The sequence below is a fragment of the Prionailurus bengalensis genome, chromosome B2 (assembly GCF_016509475.1).
Source record: "Prionailurus bengalensis isolate Pbe53 chromosome B2, Fcat_Pben_1.1_paternal_pri, whole genome shotgun sequence".
NCBI lineage: Eukaryota > Metazoa > Chordata > Mammalia > Carnivora > Felidae > Prionailurus > Prionailurus bengalensis.
This window is the reverse complement of record NC_057349.1, coordinates 139,578,251-139,597,448: the sequence shown is the minus strand read 5'-3', so window position 1 is coordinate 139,597,448 and position 19,198 is coordinate 139,578,251. Positions and strand designations below refer to the sequence as shown.

Sequence of the window (19,198 nt, the reverse complement as noted above, 5' to 3'; positions counted from 1 at the left end):
ATCAATTAATAAAAAAAATAAATCAGTCATTGCAATTAAAAAATGGGCAAAAGATGGGGCGCCTGGGTGGCGCAGTCGGTTAAGCGTACGACTTCAGCCAGGTCACGATCTCACGGTCCGTGAGTTCGAGCCCCGCATCAGGCTCTGGGCTGATGGCTCGGAGCCTGGAGCCTGTTTCCGATTCTGTCTCCCTCTCTCTCTGCCCCTCCCCCGTTCATGCTCTGTCTCTCTCTGTCCCCAAAAAAATAAATAAACGTTGAAAAAAAATTTAAAAAAAATGGGCAAAAGATTGGAACAGTTACTACACAAAAGAAGATACCCAAATAGCTCATAAACATGCAAAAAGATGCTATCCTTCAGTCATCAGGAAACTAAAAACTGAGACAACAAAGAAACCCCACAACATACCATCCAAATGGCTAAAACGAAAAAAGGCGGTAATCTCAAGTGTCGGCAGAGATGTGTATAAGTCTCATACACTGCTGGTGGGAGTATAAATTCATACAATCACCTTGGAAAAGCTTTTAAGAAAATGGCTACAAAAATGAAGCAGATGTAGAATTTCTGACCCCATAATTCTGCCCCCCTGGCATACATCGACAGAAATGCACTCAACTGTGCTCAGTGCAGGGATAAGAATGTTTCTAGCATCATTACTTGCATGTAATAGTCCAAAAAACACACAACCCACATGTCCCTCAACAGTAGAATGGATCAAGTGTGATATATTCCTATTATGGAATACTATATAGCATGGTAAATGAATCAACTTTTGTATGAAACTTACAACATAATGTTGAGAGAAAAAAAGCCAGACATACATTAATTCGTACCAGGTAGTTCCAGTTCTAGAAAGTTAAAAACAGGTGAAACTAATCTGTGGTGTAGGTGGCAGGATAGTGGCTACCTCTGGGGACTGTGGAGGGAAGGGAGGTGTTCTAGAAGGGTCCTATTTGTCGAGCGGGACTGGAGCTACACAGGGGTGTTCATTTGGGCAAATCCACAAAGCTGCATGTTACAATCAGTGCATTTTTTCTGTATAATACGTAATTTCAATAGAAATGTTAGTAAGACAAACATCACACAGACTCTTGACACTGGAAGACGCTGGAAGTCTTGACACTATAGTTTTTAGTGCACGTGGTCTTTGTGTAAAATAGGATATAAACATCAAGACTGGAATTGCTTTTTGGATCTCATCACTAGACCTGTTCAGATCTGCCTGTTGGCAAGTCCTGTTCGTGGTCCTCACCTCCAAATGGAAGGTCTTGAGGTGAAATTCATCGATCACTCCACCTTCGTGAGCTTACCTCCAGATTTTGCCTGTTTTAATTTGGTATGAATTTTCTTTCATTCCTGCCAGAGTCAATCAACCAAGGACTCATTCTACCCTGAAAAGCAAACTTGCTGTCACAGTGTTCTTCTCTCCAGCATGGAGGACACAAAGACACCAAGCTCTCTGTCAAGATCCCTCTGAATCCTTGAGACCAAGGGCCACTGCTCCCAGATCTGACCTCTCCAGCCACCCTGACCTTTCCTTATTTCCCTTTGTGCCACTCTGTTACCACGGAAAATTTCCCTGGTGTTCTCAGCTGCCTTTTAACACTGTACCCTGTCTTGGTGACAGGGACCGTAGGTCCTAAAAGGCAGGACTGTGCCTTACACTCCTATTTATTTATTTATTTATTTATTTATTTATTTATTTTTAATATGAAATTTATTGTCAAATTGGTTTCCATACAACACCCAGTGCTCATCCCAACAGGTGCCCTCCTCAATGCCCATCCCCCACCCTCCCCTCCCTCCCACCCCCCCCATCAACCCTCAGTTTGTTCTCAGTTTTTAAGAGTCTCTTATGGTTTGCCTCCCTCCCTCACTAACCTTTTTTTTTTTCTTCCCCTCGCCCATGGTCTTCCGTCAAGTTTCTCAGGATGCACACAAGAGTGAAAACGTATGGTATCTGTCTTTCTCTGTATGGTTTATTTCACTTAGCATCACACTCTCCAGTTCATCCACGTTGCTACAAAAGGCCATATTTCATTCTTTCTCATTGCCACGTAGTATTCCACTGTGTATATAAACCACAATTTCTTTATCCATGCGTCAGTTGATGGACATTTAGGCTCTTTCCATAATTGGGCTATTGTTGAAAGTGCCGCTATAAACATTGGGGTACAAGTGCCCCTCTGCATCAGCATTCCTGTATCCCTTGGGTAAATTCCTAGCAGTGCTACTGCTGGGTCATAGGGTAGATCTAGTTTTAATTTTTTGAGGAACCTCTACACTGTCTTCCAGAGCGGCTGCACCACACTCCTTTTCAAATGCCACAGCCTTGGCATGGTCTCTTGAGCAAAGCTGTTGCTCAGAAGTATTTGCTATCAGATGGATAATAACACTTTTTTCCATGCTGGCCTCCTGAGGGGCGAAGTTCAGGAAGGAAGAATAGGAACATCCTGAGCTTAGTCTAATCCCTTTAATACACAAATCTGCCACACTCACGTGACTCAAGGATTCATTATACAAACCTGTCTGCGTGTCACACGTGGAGAAGTGGCAGAATGGGTGATGTTTTGGCAAAGTCACAGTCCCGAAGCAGAAGGGGCACCGGGAGAAGGGTCTTGGGCTTCCAGAGCTCCTGGAACGGTGGGCTGAGAGCAGACACACAGAATTCCTCCCTGATGAGGAAAGATCCTCGGTCAATTCTTGGTTCTACCCACGAGTCTCGTTATTTTTATTTTATTTTATTTTTTTTCAGCGTTTATTTATCCTTGGGACAGAGAGAGACAGAGCATGAATGGGGGAGGGGCAGAGAGAGAGGGAGACACAGAATCGGAAACAGGCTCCAGGCTCTGAGCCATCAGCCCAGAGCCCAACGCGGGCTCGAACTCACGGACCGCGAGATCGTGACCTGGCTGAAGTCGGACGCTTAACTGACTGCGCCACCCAGGTGCCCCAGCCCACGAGTCTCATTATTAATGACAGATGGTATTCATCGGTTGCCATAGCGTGCCAGGCATCATGCTATCTTTCTTTTTAGGTTTATTTATTTACGGGCACCTGGGTGGCTCAGTCGGTTGAGCGTCCAACTTGGCTCGGCTCATGATCTCACCTTCTGTGTGTTCGGGCCCCACATTGGGCTCTGTGCTGACAGCTCAGAGCCTGGAGCCTATTTCAGACTCTGTGCCTCCCTCTCTGCCTCTCTCTCTCTCTGAAAAATAAACATTAAAAATAAATTAAGTTTATTTATTTTTGAGAAAGGGAGAGAGAGAATCCCAAGCAGGCTCCGCGCTGTCAGCACAGAGCCTGACTCGGGGCTAAAACCCACAAACCCATGAAATCAAGACCTGAGCCAAAATGAAGAGTCAGACGCTTAACCGAGCGAGCCGCTCAGGTGCCCGCCGCATCATGCTACCTTATTTAATCTTCAAATCAACACAAGGAGGTAGAAATTGTTACTTTGCTAAAGCCGAAGCGGGAGAAATAAATTGTCTGGGTTTTCATGGCTAGTAGAAGCAGGAAAGCCAGGATTCAAATCCAAGTTCCCTGTCCTCCAAAGCAAGGGCTGAGGAAAACACGAACACAGAGAACTAGTCAGTCGTGAAAGCAGCCTAGGATGTGACACGAGGTGCATATAAACAACTGTCTTACCAGACAGATTCTAAGTGCCACAGGAAGAGAACCCGCAAATGCAAGGGTCGTTTCTGGCTGTGGGAGGCTCCGTCAGGGGTCCTAAGGTGGGCGGGGAAATGTCATCTCCATGTTACGATATGATGAAAGACTGAATTCTCAAAGTGGTGGCCTTTCCTATAATCAGCTGGTGGGGCTGAGCCGAGCGCACATTTTCAGAATTCCTCCTTGAAGAGGAGGGATCTTGGATGTAGACATCCGTGGAATAGAATTGAAAAGCTAGAGCTGTGCCTCTAGGATGTCCCTTCCTGGCCACGCCTCCACCGGCTCTCTCGGCACCAAGTGCAAGACCCTGAAAAGACCGTGGTGGGGGGCTGGGGGGGGGGGGTGGGGAGCTGTAACAGGACGTGCCTGCTCTCCAAATGCCTCTCAGACCTTGGTATGTTCATGGCTTTTTATTGCAATAGAGACACCAGCTTATCTGTTTGCAATAGAAGCAAATTGAGAAAGACTGGTTTCATAAATGTTTGTGGGGTATATTAGTATCTGGAGAAAATAGTAACTTTCTTTTGAAACAAATAAATGACTTCACTGTCGCTGTCATATGTTTGCTGTGATACAACATTTGTGGAAGTTGCTACAAGTGACCGCCCAAAACTTCAGTGTTTACATTCAGCCTTTTGTATTTATATTTAGGCACTGTGGTTTACTTCCTTCGGCATACACCCCAGCACAGCTCTAGTTTGGGGCCCCGCATTTTAGAGCACGGGCTACAGATTCAGGGCCTCCTAAAGTCCCAAAATGGGGTAAATGGGGGAGGCGTGAGAAAGATTCCGAGTCAAGCCATGTTTTCCACTTATCGTGCAAAGCACTTTTTCTTGGAGATCTTCTAAGTTTCCAGTTCTTTCACTGAGGCTTTATTCGAAAGGCTGGCCCACGGGATCCCAACTTGTGGGCTGAAACATTCTTCTACGGGAACATTGTCACAAAAATGGTGTGATATTAAGAGGCAGAAGCCATTCGTCTCCTATTTGCTCAAATAGTGTATATGTATTTATTCCTTCTTCATCAGCTAAGAAGCGTGTACTCTGTGCCTGCCAGGCACAGCCCAAGCCCCTGAAAATATGAAGACGTAGCTCCCACCTTAGAGGAAGTTCCAGACCATGGTGAGTTAGGCTTATCCCACTTGAGGACATTTGGGGGCCAAGGAAGAGGGGGCAGCCAAACCTACTACTTAGCATGTCATCCTACAAGAGGAGAGTGAACAAGCCCAGCCTGGGGGATCGGAGTCACCTGTCCATCGTCAGCCTGGTGGCTTTCTGACGGCCATAGTCTTAGCTCGATGCCCAAAGTGACACATCTCTATCTGAAGGCCTGTTTGAGTTGCCATCCGAAAGGACATGGGCATACTTTGTAAAACGTCAAAGCCTTCCGTCAGAGCCTGGATCAAAGGGAAAATACAAAACTGTGTTGCATTTCAGAGCTCAATCCTGCAATACAATCTCCAAGGCAATGTGGTCTTCATGTTTTCGTATTTCATGCAGTTTTATCTTCTGGGTACTCCCACAAATATGTAGACATAATTTAAATGAGAGGGACAAATGTGGCTATCGATTCGGTGGCTGTGAAAGATGGTGACAAGGAAATTAGACATCATGAGTAGAAAACAGTCCAGATAAAGGGGATGAACAAACAGCCTGCATAGCTTCTCTGCTTGTGCCCCTGCTAAGGAAAAGTGGGAGCATGGCATGGGAGGCCATAAAAGTGCTGCTCAAAATGAATACACGGGGTCTATATGGGAAAGCTTCCCTTGCTTGTCCTCAGAGTCAACCATTAACTAAAGTAGATGTTTGTGTCATCGAGGTGAGGCAACACTGCAGACAGTAAGATCACGAGCTTTGGAGGGTTGTCTGCGTGGCTCAGTCAGTTAAGCGTTACACTCTTGATTTCAGCTCAGGTCATGATCTCATCGTGAGATCGAGCCCCACATCAGGCTTCTCGCTGAGCGTGAGCCTGCTTGGGATTCTCTCTCCCTCTTCCTCTCCCCCAAATAAATAAACATTAAAAAAAAAAAAAGATGATGCACTTTGGAGCAAATGGAGCTGACAGGAATGTTACTTCCATTACTTTCTAGCTGTTTGACTTAAGACAAATTCCTGCAATTTCCTCTGGCTTCCTCAGTTTCCTCATGTGTAACGTGGGGACCATCTGGGGGACCAACGTGGGTGTTCAGTGCATTGGCCTGCCTGTGACTGGTGTATACATACATATGTATATAATATATATAATTATATATGTTATATATATAATATATATTTATATATATTTAAATATATATATTTATGTATATGTATATAAATATGTATACATAAATATATAGAATATATACATAAAATATATATTATATATAAATATATAATACATAAAATATATATTATCTATAAATAGAATATATACATAAAATATATATTATCTATAAATAGAATATATACATAAAATATATATTATCTATAAATATAGAATATATACATAAAATATATATTATCTATAAATATAGAACATATACATAAAATATATATTATATAAATACAATATATACATAAAATATATATTATGTATAAATAGAATATATACATAAAATATATATTATATATACATATAAAATGTTAAACATTAGTATTTAAATATCAGAATTTCCAAAAATATAATTGGTATTATATGTAATTTGTTTTATATATATGGAATTTTGAGAATTCCCAAAGGTTTTGGAGGAGGTGACTTTTCAGTGTAAAAATGTAAAAAGCTGGCCCAAGCCAGCTTTTAAAAACTGCACTTCCCGGGGCCACCTGTTGGAGGTGCTGTGTGTACCCGGGGAAGTGCGAAGTGTTCATAAAAAGCAGATGCAGCCAGGCCTTCAATACCGGTCCCCCTCCCACACGACACATGTTTTTACACTTTCTCCAGCAGCGAGTGTACTTTTAGTCTTTGGAAAAAGCTTCCTCAATTATATGAAATTAGCCATTTAGCACGTAGTAAGAATGCACCAGGAAAGAGCATTCAGGATTTCCATTTCACGAGACATTTCGGGAGAGGGCTGAAATCCGAGACGGGCAGGCTGTGTCATAAGGAGCGTGGAGGTGCCCCATCAGCAGGCCCTCCTGCTGTGTGCACCGTGGGTCCAGGCCTGGGAGCCGAGGACCGTGTCGCATTCCAGCAGGGGCGTTCCTTCCCCACAGACACGAGGGTTGCCTCGTGAAGCGAGTGTTAGTTCACATTTCTGCCAGCTTCTGGGGAAAATGCTTCTAGCTGCCCCAGGACAGGACATTTCCCGCCTCCACCACCTCATAGTTGCATGTGGGGGTCAGCTCACCATTGAACTCGTACTGCAGAACTCTGGGTCTTACTTTACACACAAACAAGGAAGTAGAAACAATTTTTTCCTGAGTTGTTTTAACTTCGTAACCATGACAGGCGGCTGGCTCTCCGGGACGGGGAGATGTACGTGGGAGCGCAGAGGAATCTTTTTAAGCTGAGGAAGAGGAAGGGCACAGAATGTCTGTCTCCCGGGCTGAGGGTGGGAGCAAGCCTTCTAACGCTCATTCATGGGCCCTTCCTACAAAACAAAGGCAAGGTCTGTACATGTTTTTTTCTGGGGGGGGGAAGAAAAAGTTTGCATAATTTACATGGTGACTCACCTGTAAACCTTAATTAAAAATCTGTTCAGGGGCACCTGGGTGGCTCAGTCGGTTAAGCATCGGTCTTCCGCTCAGGTCATGATCTCACGGTTCATGAGTTCGAGCCCGGAGTCGGGCTCTGTGCTGACAGTGTGGAGACTGTTTGGGATTCTCTGTCTCCCTCTCTCTCTCTCTCCCTTCCCTGCTTACACACACTCTCTCTCAAAATAAATAAAAATAAAACTTAAAAAAAAATCTGTTCAAATTGTGTGAAATTTACAATAGTTGAGTAAAACGACTTAATGGTAGAGTTCTCTGCTGAATATAAAATTGATCATAAATTGAAGATAAATCCAAATCCTTTCCCCCACTTCTAAATCCAAGATATACAGAGAAGCTCATAAATTCAGGTAACCCCTTAGTTTAAAACATTTAAGTCATATCAACCGAGCAAGAATTTTGAAACACGCTAACCCTTTCATGAGTTTTTGTCATTAAAAACATTCCAATATAATTAGGAGGAAATTAATTTGAAATATCATTTTTGATTTTTTATTTTTTTTAAGTTTATTTTATTTATTTGGAGAGAGAGAAAAAGAGGGAGAGTGGGGGAGGGGCAGAGAGCAAGGGAGAGAGAGAGAGAATCCCAAGCAGGCTCTGCACTATCAGATTAGAGCCCCATGCAGGGCTCAAACTCATGAACTGTGAGATCATGATCCCATCCAAAATCGGACGCTTAACCAACTGAGCCACTCAGAAGCCCCAGAAATATGATTTTTTTCTTTTAATGTTCATTTATATTTGAGAGAGAGAGAGAGAGAGAGAGAGAGAGAGTGTGTGTGTGTGTGTGTGTGTGTGTGTGTGTGTGTGTGAGAGTGGGGGAGGGGCAGAGAGACAGAGACAGAATCCAAAGCAGGCTCCAGGCTCTAGGCTCCAGCACAGAGCCCAATGCAGGGCTCGAACCAAGAGCAGCGAAATCATGACCTGAGTCGAAATCGGTCATCCAATCAACTGAGCCACCCAGGTGCCACTCTACCGCAAAATATTATTTTTAAAGGAGGTCTTATAGTCAAAATAGGTGAAGGGGATTAAAAGGTACAAACTTTCAGGGCACCTGCTGGCTCAGTCAGTGGAGCATGGGACTCTTGATCTCGGGGTCATGAGTTAGAGGCCCCCTTTGGGTGTACTGTCAGCCTCTAAAAGTTATTTAGAAAAGCAGGAAATGAATCCATATAGACTTACTATCTGGAATATAGTAGGTGTTATAAAATAAACATAAGCATCTCTGTGGCAAGAAAGTCAAAAACTTTAAAAATTCTGCCTGCCTTACTTTGTTCCCAGGGAATGTGATTATATGAGTGCTGGGAAGGGCTAAAACATATGATATAGCTGTGGGTTTTGTCCGTTCACTCATGTGGATGACAGTGATATGTGACTGGGTAGGATTTGTCTTTCAAAAATTTAGGTTTGCAATTTAAGAAACTAGTCTTTTTTTTTTTTGTCTTAATGTTTTTAAAAATATTTTCTACATCATTCTTTCAGGAAGAAGAGCCTAGAATTGAAAATGGACTACTTTGGCTAAACTGTACCAATTTTAGTAGGGGGAAGGTCATATGAAGTCAAAATGTTTGTGCACTTTCACATCCTTAACACGTGGCCCTGTCCTAGAACATACCAGACCCTCCTAAGTGTTCAGTAAATGAATTAATACAAGAACGAATCACTTAAAACGATGAACTCAGTCACTAACAGAACAAAGAACATTATTCCATAGAAAGAAAAAGACGAGAGGAAATAATTAAAATTAAGTCTGAAGGCATAATTTCCCTAAGACAAGTTTCTGTTGTGCTAATCATCTATCTTCTTCCTCTCTGCCTTAATCTCCTGGAGGCCAATGTTCACGTAGAATGTAGGAAGGTCACGTGGACAGGAAGGGCTAAAAGTTTTGGCCACCACTGCATGTACCTGCTTAGTGTGCTCATGTTAACAAAAAAGGTGCCTAAAGATCATTAGGTCTAAGCCCTCACTCTGCAAATGAAGAAAGTGAGAAATCAGAAGACGTGACAAAGGTCCTTGGCCCAACAAGCTGAACATAGGCAATATCATATCATGATTTATTGCTTTGGGCGGGGGATGGAAACTTATCATAGACCTGTCTGATATCAGCTCCCCACCCCAAACACTGGATTGGGTTTGTTTGGTTTGACCAATTGACTGATGGCTTTTGCACTGGTTTTAATGAGAAAAGCTCGAAAATAATACTCTTAAATTTTACTCTGAACAAAAATGACTGGGGGAGTCCTTGCTGAAAATGCATATGTCTGATCCCAACTCCCGAGATTCTCATTCTGTTGGACCTGCAGGGAGGCTTAAAAAAATGGGAATTTTTACAAACACATGCAGTTGACTCAGATCCAAAACTGTGTGTCAGGCCACTGTCCCAAAGTGCCTTCTCTCAGCCAACACCTAAAGCAACACGGTGGGAATCTCCACCAACTGATTTACAGAGCTATTGAAATGGTGTATGATGTGTGGGAGTAACGTGTGTATCATGCTTTGAAGAATACTGCTATATCATCACCATTAGAGAGATATATTCAATTATATGTAATTCTATGCTGGTGACGAGTACGGCATTCAAAACTGGGAGAATCCCCAACAGGCTCCTCGGTGGTAGCTCAGAGCCTGATGCGGGGCTTGATCTCGGGAAACGTGAGATTATAACCTGAGCCAAAATCAAGACTCGGACACGTGACCGACTGAGCCACCCAGATACCCCCCAAAACCATTTATTTTTTCTTAAGTATTTGACACTTTGTGAAAGTCAAGCTCACTTAACACGATGGAGAGACCAAGAGGCACCACAAAGACTTCAGAAGATCCGTGAGGAAAGGAGCCAAGCCAGCCTAGTTCTTACCATGCTGTCCCTCGCACCCCACATTTCTCTACACATAGTAGGTGCTCGATAAATATATGTTTATAGGGACGCCTGCAGGGGTCAGTCACTTAAGTGTCCGACCCTTGGTTTCGGCTCGGGTCATGATCTTAAGGTTTCGAGAGTTCGAGCCCCGCATCTGCCTCTGCCCTGGCAGCATGGAGCCGGCTTGGGATTCTCTCTCTCCTCTCTCTCTCTCTCTCTCTCTCTCTCTCTCTCTCTCTCTCTGCCCCTCTCCTGTTAGCGCTGTCTCTGTCTCTCTCAAAATAAATAAATAAACTTTAGGATCTATATAGATGTTTATGAATTAATCCAACACAAAGGAATATGAAATAGCATGAACACTTGGATAAAACTTCTGTATATGCAAATACCACATACTTGAAATAAAATTAATTGATCCTCTTTTAGAAAACTGACTGCTGTTTTTAAGAAGGAGTAAATGGCACATCTGGGAGGAGATGGAAGGCGAGAAATCCAGTGCTTGAGGGGAAATTTAACCTTTCTTCCCAGGATCAGTCTGTGTTCCTGATTCCCTAAACTTTTCCATTACTCTAAGCCACAAGCTTCTGCGAGGCTCAGTGTATTTTAATTAAATCCCAGTGATGAACACAGACTTGCCAGACTTCAAGCCGGTTTTGTGCTTCAAAGCGGGAGTTAGAGAAAACAGTGAGGAGGGGAGAACATTCGCCCATTGTTAGAAGTTCGCCATCACCCTCACGCAAAACAGAATCACAGAACAACGGGGCTAAGAATTCTCCTGAGTGCATCTAATGGCACTTCACGATAATCCTCACCCCCGCCTGCCAGGATTGGGGTGCTGTTCGTGATTTGCCTGTTTTGTGTTCACAAAGTAAAGCTCCGTCTGGGTGACTCAGGCTATGAAAATGCTTCGCTTGGCAGCCAGCGTGGGTATTCCCCACTCAGGCCTCAGCACCAGCCGGGAGAAAGGAGGCCAGCACAGCCAGCCACCCCCCACCCCCGGTGCTGTCTGTAATGGTCCCAGCGGCCCGTGCCAACAGCCACAGTGGAAGGTGGAGGCTGGACGAGAAAGTGTGACCTGAGCTAAACTCTTCTCAGAGGAGCAGCGTTTTAAAACTGGGTGGGCTTGACTGCAAGACTGTCTCTCCTTCTCCTTCTTTTTCTTTCTTTTCTTGTCTTTCCTTCCTTTCTCCCTTCCTCCCTTTCTTTCCGTTATTCCTTCCTTCCTCTTCTTTCTTTCTTGTTCTTTCTTTCTTGTCCTTTCTTTCTTTCTTTCTTTTTTCTTTCTTTCTTGTCCTTTCTTTCTTTCTTTCTTGTTCGTTCTTTCTTTTTTCTTTCTTTCTTTCTTTCTTTCTTTCTTTCTTTCTTTCTTTCTTTCTTTTCTTTTCTTTTTCTTTCTTTCTTTGTCTTCCTCCCTCCCTCCTTCCTCCCTCACTCCCACCCTCCCTCCCTTCCTTCCTTTCATTCTTTTTCCATTCTTTTCTTTTTCCTTTGATCCCTCCCCTCTCCCAGCCCCCTTCTCTCTGTGGGTCCTGTCTTTCTCTGTGGGTTTCTCATGAAAAGAAAAGGATCAAAAGTCTCAAAGAAATATTCTGTGAACAGCTGTTGCGAACAGCACTGGCCCTTCCCCAAACCTGTCACTCTCACCAAATCAGCCCTCTGCTGTCAACGTGAGAGACCCAGGTGGCTACGATGAAAACGTATGAAGAAACACAGAGGAAATTCAGTAACTGATGCTTATAGGAGAGCGGCACGTACACTCTAATCTGCAAAATACCCCCTGCTGGGAGCCTGCACGGTCTGTGCAAGTCATGTGCGACACCCCAGTGCCACTGCATGATACCCAAAGGGGTTGGCAGGATACTCTTGGCTCAGGACATTGAACCGTATTATACCTGAAATACACACTGCGAGATGATTTTTGGACTCCGAACACAATTATGACATTCACCCACTCTGCCAAGTTCATCAGGCAAATAAGGAAAGAAAATAGGTAGTTTAAATATTAACCAGTTCAGTTTTTTTGGACAATCACCTCCTAAAACAGACCAGAAACTAATTTTCAGCTTGTACACATTCACCTCACAAAGCAGGGTGGGTTTCAGCTAACAGATCTTGGAGGCCATCCATCCCAGCACTGACGGTCCCCGGGCACGCATTGGAAACTGGATGGCTACGTTGCCAGCCAGAGGGCCATAAAGTGAAAGTCCAGGAGGTAAGCTGATACCTTCATTTTAGTCCAGGTCAGCATATGCTGATGAGTTTTAAAGGGGGAATTCAAGAAGATTTGGAGATAGCTCCAGGCTTGCTTTTCAATGTTTCAAAGTCATTTTCTTCCTTGAGTGGCCATCATCTCAAATCATCCTCAGTGTCCCGGTGCTGCCATCTGTGAACAGGTGCACTGATTTGTGATAGGTAAATGCCAAGTGCTCAGCCCAGAAAATTGTCATCTGAATGATTTACGTGCGCGTCTTGAGCCCCATCAGGCACTAAAGAGACGGATGCTGTGCTAATACATCTCACATTTGTCAACATTAATTTAAGGCACTCCGAGTTGGCAGCCAAAAGCATACTTCTCAACAAGCAGCCAACTTTTCTTCTATTAAATCTTTAGGAGAATACATTACCAACTTCTGGGAAATACCATTTGCAAGAAGCTGAGCTGGAGTAAATTGAGGAATGTGGTAGTGTTAAGTTGCCTGCCCCAAACACGTTCAGTCCACGGTACACATGTGACCAGCAAGTCAGATGGTGTCCTTGCCTCCAAGGCCTCCAAGATTGTCTCTGCCCAAGAACACCCACTGAGAAGGCTCAGGCTGCCCTGTGGATTTGCCATTCTGGAAGGAGGACCGAGAAGCACTGCAGTGACAGAGGACAGGTTCAGAGTCTGTGTTCCGAGAAGAGAAGGACAGGAGATGGAGAAGAAACTCCGGGACCATGAGCTCTGGGAGCTCATGATCCAGCTGAAAAATAAGATGGCACCCATGAAAGTATGAGGGACACTGTTGAGCAGCAAATGTACCAAGAGACGACACAGAGCTTTGGGGAGGGAGGGAGAACATTTTGGAGGGAGCAGGCAAGGTTGTGCAGAAACAAGCTAGAGGCCCAGGACCCACCGAGGAGGAGAAAGGGGCCCAAGTGAGCCATCAGGAAGAACAATGGCTTGAAGCAAAAGTCATGGTGGCACATGTGGTGCTGTGAAGGTCAAGCTGGAAGTTGGCCTGTCCTCTGGGCAACCCAGAGCACCAAAGTTTTCAGAGGAAGGGAGAAGAAACCAGTGTTTTATATAGGTTAATGCAGAGGCTGTATCAGAAGGCAGAGCAGAAGCCTGGTAGCGGACAGAGCCATTAGGACATTGCGATCATCACCGTCCGTGGTTTCGAATGACCAGTGTGTACTTCCAGGTATGCTTAAGGTGACCCACAAAGATGGTGGGAAGAAAATATTGGAATTATTATGTGTATTTACTTTTAAAGTGCCCATATTTTTTAGCATATATTTTACATATTTTAAATAGTTTAAAAGAAAATGTGTGTGTTACCAACAAGACACGCGTCCCTACCAAATTCACGTGCTGAGGCTCTAACCCCTAATGTAACTGTATTTGAAGATAGAGCCTTCCGGAGGTAACTAAGGCTAAACAAGCTCATAAGGGTCGGGCCGTATTTAAATAGGACTAGCATCCTAATAAAAAGAGGAAGAGGTACCAGATCTTTCTCTCCTGTCTCCCTCTGCACCCCCAGCCCCCACCCCGACTCTTATGCATGCATGGAGAAGAGTCCCTGTGAGGACACAGTGAGAAGGTAGCGGTCTATAAGCCAGGAAGAGAGCTCTTGCCAGAAATCAACCCTCATGGCTCTTTGATCTTAGACTTCTGGCCTCGAAAACTGTGCAAAAATAAATTTCTGTTCGTGAAGCCTCCTAGTCTGTGGCAATATCAGAAGACTAATACAGTGTATAATACATATGCAACCTAAAACCAGAAGTGTGAATTATATCTCAATCATTAAAAACAAAACACTTTTGGGGCGCCTGGGTGGCGCAGTCGGTTAAGCGTCCGACTTCAGCCAGGTCACGATCTCGCGGTCTGTGAGTTCGAGCCCCGCGTCGGGCTCTGGGCTGATGGCTCGGAGCCTGGAGCCTCTTTCCGATTCTGTGTCTCCCTCTCTCTCTGCCCCTCCCCCGTTCATGCTCTGTCTCTCTCTGTCCCAAAAATAAATAAAAAACGTTGAAAAAAAAAATTAAAAAAAAAAAAACACTTTTAAAATCTGAGGTCGATATATGAACATGTTTTGTTAATGTGCACGATCAAAAGAGTTTGGGGGAAATGCCCTAGGTTTGGGGCCTGAATTGAGGTGGCCATGAATGTTAAGAGCTACTTCAGAAGGAAAAAAAAAAAACTCAGTGAGCCCCTGGGTGTAGAAAATGAAAAGAAGTGAAGTATGGATATAACCTCGCAGCTGTTCAGTCTGGGAGACAGGGAGAGCTACCCCATCCCTGTCAGAGACAGGAAGGCAAGACTTGATCCCACGAGGAGGGTCAGAGATGCGCCAGGACCACAAAGGCTGGTGGGATTCCTTGTGAAATGCCCTCAGAAGGAGGGAGAGAAATCGTCAGAGGGGCGAAAGGAAAATGGGAATTTCAGGGCCACAGAGGTCAAAGAAAGAAAGACTTTCGAGGAGGCGGATAGTTCTGGCAATAGCATCAGGGAGGTCAGGTGGAATGGCCTGAGAAGTGCCTTTTGGAATTGTCGGAAGTCATTGAAGACTTTTATATAGTGAATTCATTGGAGGAGAGAGAGTAGACCCTGGATGGTAGGGGTTTAAGGAGGGAAAAATGCAGAGGAAATTAAGGCAGCAGGTAGTGTTTGGATTTCAACTAGGAAAGTGTCAGTGCCAGAGTCAGAACCGTGGGGTAAGAGTTGGGGGGAGCCTCTAATGTGCAAGCTTTTCCCTTCACCTTGGACCCCAGAGGAATTCCCTATGACTAGTTAAACAGGGTTAAATGGTTAACAGGCTTGGGAAGTAGGACAGGGGATGGGGTGGAGACGCAACAATAAAGTGTTCGATCCTGTCCCAGAAGCTTCCAGAACCTTCCAGACAGCTCTGGTTCTGTGTTTCAGTTGATGCGTGTGACAGGCTATAAAGCAGCTCCAATTTTGTAAAGCCAGAAGGGATACACAGTTCTCAAATCTACACACTGATTAGAAGTCTGGAAATTTCTCCCCAATTCCACATGTTATTTGATAGTTTAATGTCAAAACAAAGATCTGACATAAGTGGTGGGACTAAACGGTGAGAAGAGGTTGGAGTTCATTTGGGCATCAGTACCAGGGTCTCATCCACAAGCAGTCGGACACCCAGGAGACCGTCCATCTCAGTATTCTGGCTTTGCCTGGGTGGAAAAGTGTTTACTAGCCACACTTCACAGGTGTGCAAATAATTTCAAAGTCGCACTTGAGAACTAATTGATGCTTATAAAAGTCTTTAAGATCCACAGATGAAAGTCGCTGTGTAAGTATAGAGTATTATCAGCTCATGAGGGAGTACCCTGCACAAATCAGAATCTTGCAGACAATAAACTATGCCCTGGGAATCAATTCGGTAATTTTGGAAGCCACATTAAACATTTTGGGTGAAAAGCAATAATCACTAATAACGTTTCAGTAGCCAATGTTTCCGCCTCTAGAGTTACCTTCCTAGTTCACATCCGTGGACATGTGTGGACCTCATATGGAACACGGACATCTGTCTGGGAGAATCACTGATTCCCAGGGCTACAGGCATCCCTCAGCCCCGCCTCCCCTTTGCTCATTAAATCCCCTCTGTGATCCCCATTCCCACTTTCTTCTGTCTAAAGATAGTTTAAGGGGCGCCTGGGTGGCGCAGTCGGTTAAGCGTCCGACTTCAGCCAGGTCACGATCTCGCGGTCCGTGAGTTCGAGCCCCGCGTCGGGCTCTGGGCTGATGGCTCAGAGCCTGGAGCCTGTTTCCGATTCTGTGTCTCCCTCTCTCTCTGCCCCTCCCCCGTTCATGCTCTGTCTCTCTCTGTCCCAAAAATAAATAAACGTTGAAAAAAAAAAAGATAGTTTAAAAGTCCTTTTAACCGCCCTTTGCATCTTTGCAAGCCCAGGCTCATTTTAGGCTTCTGCTGTTCTAAACATCTTCTCATGTCCATCACTGTTTACTCACTCTTCTCTTTCTGTATTTTTGCACATCCTTTTAAAGTCAAATCCCACCGCTGAGGCCCCAGACCGTCTGCAATAATGACTGAGAACTATTCGTGCAAATGTGTAGACACCCACCCAGTGGTTTTTGGCACAGTGACTTGCCCAAACTTGACAAATGGAAGCTGACATGCCATAGGGTTGTGTGGCTCATAGGTTTCCTCAGAGAGTGGTGCGACTGGCCACTGAGTGTCGGGGGATGAGGGTCCGATTTAGAGCCATGAGCTCTGATATCACAGTATCAGGACCTGGCTTCGGCCATTGCTGAACCACTGGTACCAGAGCTCTACTGGTTTGAACAAACTAATGATGGGGCTCAGGGCTGGCTCCCCGTCCTGGGCTTAGCTCTCTCTTGTCCAGATGGTCTCACGGACCTGCCAATGTCTTTGGTTCTAAAAGGAAGGGGCAGAGTGTGGAAGGCTCGGAATAACCTCTGGAGAAACAGATCCCAGTAGCATCTACATGAGGGATACCTCAGGCTGGAGCTCTGCCAGGGAGAGAAGACAGTGACAGAAGGAAAGCCAGGAGCCATGAGGAATAAGGTCTCATGGAAATCTGTGTTGGCTAAGAGGAAGGGTGAAAGGGTACAGTGCAAAGACAAAAGAGAGAAACATTCAGAGATTACCTCTAGACAGTCTCTTCCCATCCTTGGACTCTCTGTGCCCACATCCGGTGCATGTTTGAAGAGAGCCTTTTATTTATTTTTTTTTTAATTTTTTTTTTTTCAACGTTTATTTATTTTTGGGACAGAGAGAGACAGAGCATGAATGGGGGAGGGGCAGAGAGAGAGGGAGACACAGAATCGGAAACAGGCTCCAGGCTCCGAGCCATCAGCCCAGAGCCTGACGCGGGGCTCGAACTCACGGACCGTGAGATCGTGACCTGGCTGAAGTCGGACGCTTAACCGACTGCGCCACCCAGGCGCCCCCAAAGAGAGCCTTTTATAAAGCCTTCAGGATGTATGTGCATGTTTGGGGGCAGAGGGTTGCAGGCAGGTATGTCTATGTGTGCTTGTGTGTGTGCGGGAACGTGTGTGTGTTTGTAAGGTAGGGCTGCCCATAGGACAGGGTGGGGTGGCACTTGTCTGTTTATTCTCCACTGGCTCAGATGTTCAGGTGAGGGGAAAAGTAGAGGTGGGGCTGGGGCGGGATGCAAAGACAGGGATCCTCCCCGAGGTGCACACTCTTGAAATCTCATTCAGGGTTCAAAGAGGTAGCAGAACGTGTGTGTGCCCTGTAATTTGACACACATGAAAATATATGCCCAACTGTTTACCTTCTAGAATTTTACAGTGCAACTCAGGAGGCTGAGCCTAATAACGCAGCAACAGAACATCGAATGTTTAAACTACGGTCTCTCAGGCATGGGAAGATGGTTTATCTTGGATCCATGGGCAGCCATTAATGCAATGAGGAAGTAATAGAAGGAGGAGCATCCAAAACAAAAGTTTCAAGGTCACAGAGAATTCTTCTTCTCATCCAAACACAACAGAGTCTCATGAATGCCAGACCAAGAGTGTAGGCTGGGAAATTCCACAGAAATGAATTCTCTTGATGTGAGATCTTCTTACCGGAGCTTCAGGTCAGAGTTTTCGCTCCAGATTTATCTGTGAGGGTCACACAGGAAGCAGCTGAGGGGTGCTCTTAAAATTAGAGCGTTTCACAAAAAGAGTGCAGAATTGACTATCAGTCTCACCTTCCCTGAAATCCACCCTTTTTTATGCATTTGACAAAAGAGCTGATCTCTGACAAGACCATTTTCATTTTAGCCCAGTATTTGATGTTGACATTCATCTAAAAATTCAATAGAGGATTTACCAATAGCAATACGTTTTAAAAGAGCTCTTTCAAAAATAGAAATTCAGGCAAAGTGTAGCCCTCCCCCACCCCCCGAATGGTGACAAGAAAGCACACCCTTCCAATCTACCTCAAAAATCAAACTATTTCGGGGTAAAGTACTTACACTTGTCTATTAAAAAATGTTGAATAGTCTGGTTTCCCAAGAATCGTTTGGATCTGTTGCTAACAAAATGGCTCATGAAACTGATATGTTTACGGGTGCCTGGATGTCTCAGTTGGTTGATTGGCTGACTCTTGATTTTGGTTCAGTTCATGACCTCACGGTCGTGGGATGGAGCCCCGCATCGGGCTCCACGCTGGATGTCCAGCCTGCTTAAGATTCTCCTCCTCTGGGGCGCCTGGGTGGCGCAGTCGGTTAAGCGTCCGGCTTCAGCCAGGTCACGATCTCGCGGTTGGCGAGTTCGAGCCCCGCGTCGGGCTCTGGGCTGATGGCTCAGAGCCTGGAGCCTGTTTCCGATTCTGTGTCTCCCTCTCTCTCTGCCCCTCCCCCATTCATGCTCTGTCTCTCTCTGTCCCAAAAATAAATAAACGTTGAAAAAAAATTTAAAAAAAAAAAAAAAAAAAAAAGATTCTCCTCCTCTATTTCTGCCCCTCTCCTTGGCTTGTGTGTGTGCACACATGCACTCTCTCTCTCTCTTTCCCCGCCTCTCTCAAATAAATAAATAAATAGATAAATAAATAAAAATAAAAAAGAAACATCAATATGTTTCAAGTTGAAAGAAAGTGACTATCTAAGTTATAGCATAGGATGCATCTATACTGATAACTCTTTTCTCTGGGTCCTCCTGGCACTTACTCTCCTTTGGACAATGCACCTATGTTATAATTAGAATTTTTGTGCCTGGCAACACTCTCTACCTCCAACCTCCCACCTCACTGTGAAGGTCTTGGAGGAG

At 44.7% G+C, this 19,198-nt stretch overlaps 1 protein-coding gene across 1 annotated transcript in view; it reads right to left on the bottom strand.

Moving 5' to 3' along the window:
- Positions 1-2,250: 2,250 nt before the first annotated feature.
- The window catches only part of SCAF8 (SR-related CTD associated factor 8), a 219,501-nt gene continuing 202,553 nt past the window's right edge, over positions 2,251-19,198 (bottom strand). The window contains exon 22 of the transcript XR_006299092.1: positions 2,251-2,675. The gene's annotated coding sequence lies outside the window, so the exon portion shown is untranslated. The remainder of the gene's footprint in view (positions 2,676-19,198) is intronic.